Genomic DNA, 13,990 nt, shown 5'->3' on the forward strand with positions numbered 1-13,990 from the left:
GTTCCAATTTTGGTACCAGAGCAAAAACTGTTGAATTATATATGTTAAATGTTTGTCTCGTTTTGTCTCGTCCATTGGTTATCACTGCCAACCATCGCAGTTTCCGATTCAAACGAGCATTTAAACATGATTGTCAATCTATAAACTTTGCAGTGTACTTATCAGCATGAAAAACTTAACTTGCATTCAGATTGTGAATGGGTAAACAGAAAGCAGGAGAAAGGCTCCCTTTATAATCTCAAAGGCCGCTTGTCCACCAAAACGTTTTTAGCCAGCTGAAAACGCCTAGCTGTGGGCTCTTGAGAGCGGAAGTGTTAGTATCTCATTTCACATGATAGTTTGTTTCTGTATTGTTTCTATATAGCCATTGCATTCACGTGATTAGATTGTGATTAGCTACCTACATGGCTAAATGCATGTACACACTGTAAATAGAAACCTGCGATGCTCAAACAAACACAAACAAAAGTGTTTGAAAGTAGCATGATCTATCGGCGGGTACCGAATACTCAGTAATACTGGTACTGCAGAAATGCTGGTACCGTCAACTTGTTTTGTTTTTTTATCACCGGTAGTACTGTCATGTTTGACAAGCCTATTATGCAGTCATACAGGTGATAATTTGGTGGGGTGGCACTGACTGATTGGGTACTGTAGTAATAATTTAGGCATAGTCAATACAGTTTTGACTTCAGGATGCATACCATTCAAAAGTTTGGTTTTTGAAAAAAAGTTTCTTATGCTCATCAAGGCTGCATTTATTTGATCAAAGATAAGGTTATACTGCAATATTGTGAAATATTAAAAATATTTCCTTTTTTAAAATAATTGGAAATGTATAATGTGCTAACCTACACATTATTTAGTCATAGCCAACATAGTTTTTGTGCATCCACAAAAAAATCAGCATGACACTGTTTGATCAAAAGTAATTGCAAAAAACTAGTTAGTTGTTTAGTTAACAGATGCCATTTTGAATGAATTGCAATGAAATTTATAAGTGTGACTTATGTGTCTAGACACTGGCTTGGGGCCAGTGTATATGTGTACATGATAAGAATCACTTCTCTTTCAACTAGAAGCTAAAAGTGTAGTGGAACTAGATCAGGGAATGAGTGGATTAATTTAGACACAGCAGTTGCATGCTGACAGCCCACATAATGCTCAGTTCCTGCTTATCTTCTGGCTTTTTCTACTGAAAAGTTGGCCACTGAGATGTTAAGTTGCACGAGAAAGCAGATAAGATGGAGAACAGAGGTAAAGTCAGAAAATTCAGTGCTTCTAGATCATAAAGCCCAGGATAGGCTGTCAGCTGTTTGAAAATATGTTTCACCGAGCCAACAGGATTGGAAGAGTGTCTTAAAACAGCATGGCAGGAGTCTTAAGCAAGAGACTTAGATGAAGCACAGATCCTCTGTTTTTACAGTTGTGCTAAGGGGTCTATCCCCCTCCTGTCAAATGCCATTGGCAGCATTACAGATAACACGTGAACTGTCTAGAAGCTCATCTGCCATGGATGGAGAGGAAGGTCTGACTCCTAGCCACTTGGTTTTATTTTTTATCATTTATGACAAGTGCCCTTTTGCTGCACCAAGTAGTTATTTTTCTGCTAGCAATTCAATCATATAAATGCTTCCTTTTTTTCTTTTTTTTTTATATAAGGAAAATCAACATTTTAGATGTTTTCCCCCCAATGATATCAGCTAAAGAATATGATCAGTTTTCTTAGATTTAGAATAATACAAATAAATAAAATATCTTACATTTTTAGGCACATTTTTGCTGATAATATTACAGTTTGTCAGAAAAAAACATTTGAATATTTCACTACATTAAGCATACAAAAATATTACATTTAAATGATTTAATTGCTAAAAACATAACTCTGTAAATTCTATCACAGACTTCTTAATTTTACTGATACAACCAACCATTCACTAATTTGACTGAAGAATTTTTTTTTTTACTTTCCTTAATACACATTTGCAATTGACAGGACGCTCAAGCAGCTTGTACTAGCAGCCTGTTCTCTGTAACATTTGTCTTGGAGTCACAGCACACATAGTTGAATGATAAAAGACAGCACAGCTGAGGATGGAGGATGGGGGAGAGCGAGAGAGAGGACACCTGCTGTCCATTGAATGGCGCTTGTTCACAGGATTGGAATTAACTAGAGATGTCATCTCGTTTGGCCACTAGTTAGGGGTTAAGCTCACTCCTGATGCCCCAGTTGGGATTTCCTTGATGCGCTTATCTGGGAACTTTGTACTAGTTTTAATTTCAGCTCAGTATTTTTTTACTTCTGATGGTCTGGTTCCAGTAAAAAGAACAAAGGCAGAAACGCTTTTAGCATAAAATCATTATTTATTAATGCTGCAGCCTAAATATTCAGTTGTTGGGGACTGCTGGACTTGTAGATGACAGGTTATTAATGTTGCTCTGTAGACTGTCAAGAAATGTGAAGTTGCAAGCTAATGCAATAATGCAATCTAATACAAATGCATACTAATACAAGCTAATACAGTAAATGCGTACTGAAGATAGTTTGGGTCATGGGTCTTTAACAAAAGGATTTACACTACTTTTTATTTAGTTGTAGCTGTATCTTCAATTAACCTTTGGGAAAATAGTTTTTCATAAAATTAACTTTGTAGTTGTGCTTGCTAAGACATGAATTATGAATTATTTTAAAATAACAATTTTTAAACGTTTAACTGTAAGTACAGATAATAAATGAAGTCTCTTATGCTCACTGCATTTATTTGATCAGAAATACAGTAAAACATATGAATATAAAAAATAAAAAAAACATTTATTAGAAATGTCAATTAAAGAAAATGTGTAACAATATAAACGTCTTTACTGTCCCATTTGATCAAAAAATGAAAAAAATATTAATTTCTTTCAAAAAAATTAAAATAAATCTTTTTTATGGTAGTTTTGCCCCAAACTTTTGATGGTAGTTTACATAAATCATGTCAATACCTTTTTTTTTTCTTCAAAAAACTAAAGTTATTTTTAAATGCTACAAGTGAATTTAGGCATCACAACGTGATGTAAAATTCATTCTGAGTTTTTCTAAAATTACAATTAACTGTTATTTATAGGCCAGATTAAATAAAGTATAACAATCGATAAAGATAAATGAAAAATATATTTCATATTGGCCAATAACTCTTAAATCTTTGTGGCCGCCATTCCGTTTGTGAACTCAAGTGCACTGAATCAATGTCTAATATTCTAGTTGAACCTCACCCTTTCCCATCCCCAAACAATTGTCATTGGCCATCAGTGGGTATTGCATTGAGAGAAGCTTGTCTCGCATGTTTACAAAGGCCAGGACTGTGGGAGTTTGAGCAGTGCTTCTCACGAATTGTCGTGGATGAAAGCCAAGCTGTGAAGGGAGGGAGGTCCAGTCAGCTGGATGATGGATGAGACTGGAGCTCTGGGTTTGTTTGGGTGAGGACAGATCTGCCAGCGGATGAGGAGGGCACACAAGGCTAACTTGAGTGTGCCGCCACTGGGTTATCTGCCACAAGTTGATTAACCTAAATGTAGTTTGGGAAATCTTGTATAGTACGGTATATGATTTCCATCCAGAGTTGGGAATGGGTATGTGAACAAGTTAAGAGTAAACAGACTTGGTGTAATTTCATATTGACTTGGTATTTTCATTTAGTCTTCAAACCATGCTAACCCATGTTTTTACTTGCTTCACTTGATTGGACTGTTCTTTCTAAGCAGATTTTTCTGGAGTTTAAGTGGATTTGAATTGAAACAAACAACGGCAATATAGGAGCTTTAAAAGTAACCCTTTAAATCCATAAACAAGGCTTGTTTTTCTGAACATTTGAAGACAGATTATTAGTAAGAACCTTGATTAGATAATAATTGTATTCAGAGACTCTACTGGAAATTTGTTTAGCATCATCTACCCAGATTCTACTCAGGTCTGTAAGAAACTGGGTTTCATCCCGTCCTGACCGCATCGAGAAAGTCTCGCAAACGTTCTGCAAGCACCAGATTCAACAAAATCAAACGTTTCTACTTGATGAAATCATTTGTCAAGCGCAGTTTCTTTCCTGTGTTGAATGGTTTCTCATTATCTCTTTTTAATTTAAATTAGTTGATGTAGCCCTTTAAATCTATAGACTCTATTGAAAATGGCCAGAATTAAAAATTAGGGCTGGATTCTGGAATGTTCCATCAACGTAGAATCGAGTTCGTAGATCACACACGGTTTGTGTTCGTCCCTAATACCGTGTCGTGATTCACACAAAACAAAACTCTTGGGATACTCATAATGGATAGTATGGCAGTGCCGCTTAGTATGGTTGCGTTCATATCAGGACTGTGCGATTTGGGGAAAATATCTAATTGCGATTTTTCTGACAGATATTGCGATTTGATTCTCAATAGGGTTCAGCACACACTTTAAATTAAAGGAGTACAACAAGCAGATGCAGTGTGCCTTTCTATTAGTGTTAATTTTTTCAGCCATTTTTATTTATTTATTTAGTCTTAGTTCATATAGCGTTTTGTTTTTTACAAGCTTAACAACCTAACCAAACTCATTTTCGGGACTCACTACAGCATTCTCGACAAACCCTCGCTGAATTAACCGAACTGCAGTGGACAACCACGTCATATAATGCGCAAGCCATAGTGAAATGTATAATAATGACGAGTTTAGTTTACTCATGGAGAGCCGATGAACATAAACAGTGCATAATCAATGTAATCAAACAAACCATAATTTGACTCTTGTTAGTGATAGTTGGAAAGAGATTGTATTTATAATTAGAAGGATAAGACATTTCTCATTCTAGAAACATATTATTTGACAAAATTAACCCCTGTGAACAAAAAATGTGCAAAAGCTGTCACCGGGCAGTACTCACCTTTGTACCTTATTTACCCCTAAAGTAGGCGTGTCCAATCATGGTCCTGCAGGGCCAACGCCCCGCAGAGTTTAGCTCCAACTTGTCCCAAAATACCTGCCTGGAAGATTCTAGTAATCCTGAAGTGGGGTAGAAACCAAATTCTGCAGGACAGTGTCCCTCCAGGAGCAGGATTGGACACCTCTGCCATAAAGGGTGCATATTATTACCTAAAGTGTACATATTGGTGCCTAAATTGTACACATTAGTACCTTAATAGTCCATTTTAGAACCTTTTGAAAGGGTACCACCCTATTAACAGCTTCTTTTTTTTTTCCTGAGAGTGTTTGTGCCAGAAGAATCATTCATATTTTTGGCCAGTTTTGCCAGAAGAGAAAGATTGTAAAAACTATGTGAATTTTGTGTTATCACTTGACTTTGACTTCCAAGCTAACAGATGTGGACTAAAAGAATCACAGTTTTGATTTCAACAGTTTTCACCAGTATTTTATTAAAAACATCAGAGCATGGTTGCTAATTTGTCTTGTAGTGGGAATGTGGGTTTGAGCACAGCTTGAAGTGAAAATTTGAGAAACACAACCCCTACATGCTTTCCCACACCCACTCCCCAGGCTGGCTGTGGGGGAGGTTGGAGAAATTCGTGACTGGCCTCTTCATGACGTGAGGGGAGCACTGGAAACATTTCCATTTTTGATAATTGTATCGCCGGTGTTTGTTGAATGATTTTAGTCATTCTAGCGCGTCCTTCTCAGGGTTGTCGTCGGGCACACAGGAAGCGAGAGCAAGGATGCCTGCTAATCTGTTTTGTCAGCGTGTTTGCATGGTGCGACACAGACTGACGAGGCCGTCCTGTCATCAGGCCAGGCAGGAAACACAAGCTGTCTCTCATTGTGGCTTACTGCCAATAAATCCATCACGTGGTTGGCTAGTTATGAAGGATTTGTGAGGGAAGCCATTCATGGAACGATGTAAACACAATCCTATTTGGAATATTAATGTCTGCTTTGGTTTGACTCCAAATCTGATCTGCGTGGCTGTTTCTTTTACAGTTTACATTTACAGTTAGGTGTTAACTACTGACTTCCTGTGCATGTGTGTGGGACAGTTTATTGCCTCCAGTCTGCCTTCAAAGGCTGAAATGCTTTTAGCATCCACTCTGAAAGTGTTTCTAACCCCTCCCCAGATTACTCTTGGTTTCCCAAAGAAATCTCTGACCCAGATTTGGCCCCTTGCTGCTCCAACAGCAAATGAAAAGAGCCTCACTCTTTTCCATGACAATGTGGAAGCTATATCGCTCCCTGAGGAAAATCAAATCATTTGAAAGTGTTGCTTTGGGATATCAACATTTAAATTTTGGGCTTTAAGGACAGCAACATTTTTCTTTGTTCAGTGTTTGATTTGCTTAAATATGAAATTAAACTGCTTTGCTTTTTCAGAAGGAACAAATATATCTGCCTATGAGATGCTAGTTTGTCGTATGTGGTTTTTTAAATATGGTTTCCTAAAATGGCAGTTATATAATTTCATGTACAGTTGTGGTCAAAATTAATGGCACCCCTGGTGAATATGATCAAAATTGGCTGTAAAAAATAAATCTGCATTGTTTATCCTTTCGATCTTATCTTCAGAAGCCTACCAAAAAAATAAATCAAACAACCCCTACATCCCCACATGTTGTTTGGGAGGGTTTCAAGAAAAATCGTCCTCGCTCATCCAAAAACAAACTCCAGCAAATTCAGTTGTCAGAAAAGTTGTCAAAAGTATTTAATAAAAGGGTGCCAATAATTGTGGCCAACATGTTTTGGAGAAAAACATTTATTTCATAATGTGATTCCCCCGCCCAATTCTGCATTTTCAATTCTTTTGCTTCAATGAAAGATTAGATTTTTGCACATTTTTGAAAGATGAAAGATCAAAAGGATAAACAATGCAGATTTCTTTTTTTACAGCCATGTTTGATCATATTTACCAGGGGTGCCATTAATTCTGACCACCACTGTATAAACTCAAGCGTTTTTACTTTGTTAAATTTTTGTTAAGCTTTGTGCATATCTATTTTTTTTTCTACCCAATATTAAATTTACAATATTCAAATTTAAAATATAAATGAGATTTATATTTTATTTCTCACTATTTAAAACTAGGGCTGTCCATAGAATAGTCAGAAGTGGTCTCATGAATTTAGTCTTTTAGACTTAGCCTATTATTTTGCATGAATAAAATGTGCACCTTGCATGGTTTCTGTTATCCACATCTGTACCACACCACCCACAAAGATGCTTTTTTTGGAAACTAAATGATCTTTCAAACCTGTAGCTTAAGTTTCTGTTTTGTTTTTGAAGCCACATATTTGTATAATTCAAAAACGTGTCATTTCCTGGGGCAGTTGTGACATTTTCCAATGACATTCACTCAAGAGCTTAAGGCTGAACTATCCTAGACTCTTATCGTAGGTTTTTTAGAAGGTCTTGAGCTTCAGTCTCTGCCAGACTGAATGAAACCGTCTGTGAGTTTGTTGCTGTGCCACATTCATTCAAAAAACCACATCCACCATCTCCTATAGGAGAATGAAGCCCTTTCATAGACAGTTCTGAAATTAAGATTAGGTCAATTACGTAACTTGATAAAGCCGATTTTTTTTTTTTTTTTTTTTACTGATCTTCTGAATCAAATCTCAATGAGTGATTGTTTATAGTGTCCCATAGAGAAGATATGGATGAACCTATGTTTCCACAGTTATTACCATTGTAAATCTAGAAACGTTTTAAAAAAAAATTTAAACTAAAAATTTTACTAATTTAAAAAAAAATAATTCTATACAATGATGCTTCACGACATCCTGACAGAAATACTAGTATGTTTAATTTTTTCTCAGTCCTCCACGACGGGTTCCATCACATCTGTGATGTTGACCAATAGGAGCACAGAAGCTCTACATGGCGAAACAAAAAGAGAGACGATGCATTAATGCTGAATTAGCATTAATCTTGCTAATAATTCATATTATCCTTCACAGCTTCGGTAGCTCTTATTTCCTGAAATCAATCTCTAGCTCCGCATTCTCGTTGACATCACGCACATCATTAAAAATGGCATGCGATGATTGGTTGGGAAGCAACGTGTTGTCTCTCCAGACATTTCTTGTCCACAACACAAGAATTTAGGAGTTAAAATCACATAATCTGACACAGAGACTATCGTAACAGACAAAAATATTGTGTAGTCTGAACCCGACATAAGGGAGTGGTGGCAAATTTGACATCTCTCCTCTGACCACTGTAATCGGTCACTCTATATTTTTTTTCCTGTTTTGGAAAGTCATTGAAATGTTCTCATGGATTTTTTATTTTGCTTTTGTGGTAAATGAGAACGCAAAAAATATATTTGTCATAGTTGGGTGCACTATGGTTCTATTGTGGTGAACGTAATTTAAAATAGTAAATAAATGAAAAAAAAGTGTATTTTCTTAGTTGAGCACAGAGAGATTCCATTTATGGCGCAAATCTATTTTCTCTGAAACGTAACAAAATAAAGGGTGGTGCATATTTTGCAAATATCAGGAGGATGGCCTACAGCCAGGAGCACATTTCAGCACAGTGACCTTGTGTTTGAAATGCTGCTGTTGTTCTTGGGCAGTGGTATCGCTCAGCAGGGTCTTTCGCTGTGCTGCGTCCTGAATCAGCATATGGAAAGAGGAGATCCATTAAGATAATCTGCTGAAGATTACCGTCTGTTTAGAAAAGCTGAGTCTGGGTCTTTTCCTGTTAGCAGCAAAAGGAGAAACGTTGCAGGATTGAAATCTCTGTAATTGCAGTGACCTCCTTGGCACAAGTTCTCACAGGAAAACACGATCATGAGCCGCTGGCAAAGGCCAGTTGTGTTTCAAACCTCTATCCGGCGAGGAGGCCTCTCGAAAACACGTATAAAATTTGCATTTACGCATTTGGCAGATGCATTTCTTCAAAGCAACTTGCATTGTATTCAATGTACACATTTGATCAGTTTATGCATTCCCTTATTTGAAACTTGGTTTTCTTGTTTGAAACCAATTTTGTAGATGATAAATTGACCTCCAAACCTCTTGTTTATTCTACCATCTTCTACTAGTGCTGATTATTCGATTGCATTGTATGTTTATAAAGCCACAGCATTCTGCCAACACGCTGAGATGATATCATAGGCACAAAGGCTGTTAATCACATTCTCCAAACACATTATCAGAGATTGTCAGCTATGCCATTCTGGTTAGAGCTGTTATTCTTTGTAAATGAGAGTATTTAAGCACTGATTAATCATATCAAGAGTGCTTACTGGCCATTCTGCCAGCACCATTTCCTGCTGGCACAGATTTTTCCTCATCCTGAGTCGTCATTTCACCCATCATCATCATCATTCACACCTCATTTGTCTCTGATGAATTCCTGCCTCATATTACCTTGTTGTATTGGATGGTTTTGGGTTTGAGTCAGTAAAAAATAAGAACAAATACACTAATTACAAGCATAGATAAATACAATATAACAAAGTTACAAAGTAAGGTCTAACTGTAGTGTATTCGACTATGGATGTAATAATTAGGCCTAAATGTAAAGTAACACAATAGTGTTCACTCTATTAATTATATATAGATTAATCTTTTTGTTGTTTGATTAACATTAATGACTTGGAAAGTAGCAGGTATTTATAGGTTGCTGTCACTTTAAGAGTGAATGCACTGATCCAATACAATGGTACACATCCGATTTCTTTCTCAACTGTGTACGTTAACTTAAGACATAACCGACTGTGTTTACGAGAATACTTGCAGAGACTGGTATTTTAAAATAAGTTTGTGTGTATATGTCCATTCAAGTGCATGGAAATGCAAAAGAGGAATCAATTCGCTGTTCTCTTGCTATCTGAAATGTGGCACGTACGGGCAAGTACCAAATTGATGGTGAAACTTAGCAATTAATCTGCGAAACACACATGCGTGCCGAATCGTGGAGCCTGGCCCGTACGGATCATGGATCAAATACGATCTGTTTAACCCCTATAGTCATGATAGTCAACTAATCATCCAATAAATGTTTAGTCGGTTTGTGATTTTGACCAGGAAAGAGGTTCATGCTCCATCTTCTAAGAGATAGTCATCAGTAAAGTTGTCTCGGTTGGTTTGTTTATCCTAAATATGCATCTATTTGGTTATCCACCTGTTGGCTTAAAAAGATTCTTAAACGTAAGTCCAGTCGGCCTAACCTTCACTGAATCTTTCACTGTGTGAGAGTTCAAAAACAGACAGAGTGGCTCACAGAAGATTCATTTTTCTTGAAGTGCCACTGTGAATAGTGGGCATTGTGGTTTGTGGACAAGTGGTTTTCACAGTCAATACAGTACAAGGCTTAATTGTGCTTCTAAAATTAGATCAGGATTTAGCATTTGCCTGCAGGGTCTGAGTTGTCTTGTTTTTTGGAAATAATTTGTCATGTTTCTCTTAATGTAAGTCAGAACGTAATGTAGACATTCTGAAAATATAATCTTGTGGTCTTGAATTTAAATCTATGCAGAACACAGATGTATTGATATTTTTAACTTTCTGCAATGGCCAAAGACCCATCAGCTGGTGGACCATCGTGATTGATCCTTGGTAACCTAATTAACATGGCTTATGTCTAGTAAAGAAGAGCTGTGAAGCATACTTGTTATTCTGTTGCATTACCCTAACTCAAATTTTAACTGGTGAAGTGTTGTAATTGATATAATTATTAATCTAATGGTGAGGCAGACTTTTACCACATATCCTGGCTGTCCACTTAATCTGGAAAAGACCGAATGACTGACTTGTAAAATAACCAGCCAGTGTCCGGATGGAGCTGAATTTAATGATGCCACAATAATAGACCAGTGTGCAATGCGGTAGTTCATTCAAATAGCTTCAGCAATGACAGTGACAAACAAATGAGTAGAAAATACACTAAATCCAAAATTGTTGCGGTTGGTAGGATTTTTGAATTTTGTTCTTGAAGAACGTCTCTTATGCTCACCAAGGCTGCATTTATTAAAACAGATTTTTCTTTTGTAACATTATAAATGTTTCAACTGTCACTTTTAAACAATTTAAGGAATCCTTGCTGAATTTTCTTAAAAAAATAAAAAATAAACAGTAAATCCTACCGACAGCTTTTGCTGGCCCTGCTTACAGACCGCAGATGTTAACGGTAGTGTATGTGTAAACTTTGTTCAAAATGTCCCTTCACCCAAAAGTACCAAATACTGTCTATTTCACGGACATTAGACAAAATGAAATGGTTATATTCATATATATCTTGTTTACTTATTAGCAGCTGCCTAAAACAAAACTCTTGAACTCTTTCATTTTCAATACTCAATGACACAATTGTTAATCCACAACTTCCAGCAACTAGTTGTTCCTCGGAAGGTGTCATTTTGGCAGTCTGGTACAATGTAAACTTTGTTTCATGGCGGTCTGATATGCCTTCACACTCTGGACCAAATTCACCAGACTCATCTGAGCCTAAAATGCCTAAGTAATTACCTTGAGATGAACAATAAGGCTTTGAACAATCAGGCTTTGTGTTTTAAAGTAAATGCACTGAGCAATGATGCCCTTTAAGTATTACAGACTGTGCTTTTAAGACCTGTTCGCTTTTCCAGTCTGACTTGCTGGGCCCCTTTTGAACCGACACAATGGTTTTCCCAGCTCTCCTGTGATCACACACTGTGAGCTTGACGGACACTTGGCACAGGTTGAAAGCCGTATGGAAACTACTTGATTTGGGAGATTTGAAATGCTTATATGTGGGTTCAGTGAGTCTGTGCAGATTAACTGATTGGATACCAGGCCAAACCCATCATGGGTGTCTCCATTTGACCGATTCCCCCGGTAATCAGGCGCGACCAGAATTGGGTCAGTTTTTGAGGAATTTGAGTGCGGATGATCTTAAAGTGCTTAATCCCTGTGTGGTTGTCACAACAAGATTGTCAGAGTGAAGTGCGTGTCTTAACCGAGAATAGCTCTGACCTCATTATATACAAAACTTCCCCTGCAGGTTATTTGTCACGTGATTTTCAGCGGGAGACTCGGCTTAGAGCAACCCACACATATGTCGTTTCAATTGTTTCAAGGTGCTTATGGGTTGTCTTAGTCATATTCTGAACTCAAGAGTCATAAAAACTGAAATGAACAGCTGCAAAGAAATCTAACACAAACTTGGTTGGGTTCAACAAATTAGGTCATTTATTTGTTGTAACAGCTTTTTTTACGTTTATGAACTAATATGAAGGCACACTACTTTCCTTTATTTTTACAACATTAGATTTATTTAAACTTGGCTATCCATTAAAAAACATGTTTCGGCCTCTGTGGCCTTCTTCAGGGCAAATTCAAAATGGCAATCTGTAGACTGCATGCTATCTGGATGTGGTCATATGACCTAGAAGCACAGGTGCTCATCTGCACATATCACCTGACTGCAAGCAATTACAAGAAGTTACTTTAGATAAGTCACATTTTCACATCAGGATAGTTTAAAATATCAATAGATACATGCAGCAAGAGGTTACTTTATATAAGACAAGTTACAAAAAACAAACAAACAACAAAAAAAACAAGTTACATTGTGAAAAAGATTTCATTTCATGCTCTAATAAATATGTGCAGTCTCAGATATTGAATAATTTTACACTTTCTATATTTTACCACTTTCCACATCAAGATACACTTTGAAATATCAATATAGATAGATACATATAGCAAAACATTGACTTGTGCATATAGTCAGTTACAAAAAAGGAGAAAAATCCAATTCCAAGTTTAGACCAGGGTATTGATTAGCTTTTAAAGTATAAATCCAAAAGGATTCTCTTTGGAGATGTAAGAGATTAGATGTAACATTGTTTTATTATTTGCTTTGGAGGCTAAAGCCTGAAGCATACTTCAGTTTTTGTTTCTTTATTGGATTTATCTACACAGGAAAAGTGTGCAGATACCAAACCCATTCATCACAAGTTCAAATTCCACAAAATGATTACCCTGACTAACAAAACAATATAATTATAATTATAATGTAGTGTTTTATAATACAATAAAACAGACTGTACAATAAAACGGTAAGATAAAATACCTAACAATAAATAAAAAAATCAGAACAGTATAATACATAAATACATACAAATACATCATTAAAAAATAAATGATTAAATGAATAGAAAATGAAAATAAAAAGGGGGTGGAAGAAAAGGTGGTGCCCAGCTTAACTGTTTGTAGAGTAAGCCAGTACTTTATTCAAAACTGCAGGCCATATCATTTCTAAAGTCTTTTCGGATCATGTAAATGACATTTTTTTTTAATACAAGTAAATACTTAAATAAACACATTAACTCTTTCCCTGCTATTGACAGACTTTTTCATCATTTGAGAAAACGCTTCCCCGCCATTGATGGAATTTGTCTTTGTTTCGACTGTTATACGGTACGGGGCGCTATTACACATCTTTTGAAAGAGCAGAGATTCTCTGGAATAAAACACAGACAAAAAAGGAGCTGAAACAAGTGATAAAAGCATTGCTTATGTATGTTGTAGTCTTAAAGTCTAGTTTTTTAATTTTTCTTTATTTTGTTGTACTTACCCACATTCAAGTGTTGATAAAAAAAAAGCATGAAGACAGAACAAAAAATTGATTTTTTTAAAAGCAGAGGCTCTGTTCTTTCCTTTGATGTATTGCATGTTCATATATGCCCTATACAATGTTCTGGGGGTCATTACATTTTTGTATAAATGATCAAAAACGCTGCCGGTGGCTGACAACTTTTTTTGTTTTTTTTTAAACCTTGGCGAGGAAAGAGTTAAACGTAGAGGGTGACACAGGCTTCCACTTTAAAATAATGAGACATCTTCCTAATGAAGTTGTGAAGGCCAGAACCTTTTGCAGTGATGCTGAGAAGTAAATTTCAGATGGTACTCCAAAGATAGCTGACAGTGGATTTGGATCAGGGTTTATACTTCAGTTAAGAGCACTTTGGTACAGCTGAACACGTATACTCTATTTGATAGTGTGTGCGAACACAAGCGGTCGACACACACGCACTAG

The 13,990-nt window shown here is 36.4% G+C and overlaps 1 protein-coding gene across 1 annotated transcript in view; it reads left to right on the forward strand.

The window, feature by feature from the left end:
- ttyh3a (tweety family member 3a) overlaps positions 1 to 13,990 on the forward strand; it is a 67,841-nt gene that overhangs the window by 3,724 nt on the left and 50,127 nt on the right. The gene's annotated exons all lie outside the window — the stretch shown is intronic.

This window comes from Squalius cephalus, assembly GCF_949319135.1.
Source record: "Squalius cephalus genome assembly, chromosome: 1".
NCBI lineage: Eukaryota > Metazoa > Chordata > Actinopteri > Cypriniformes > Leuciscidae > Squalius > Squalius cephalus.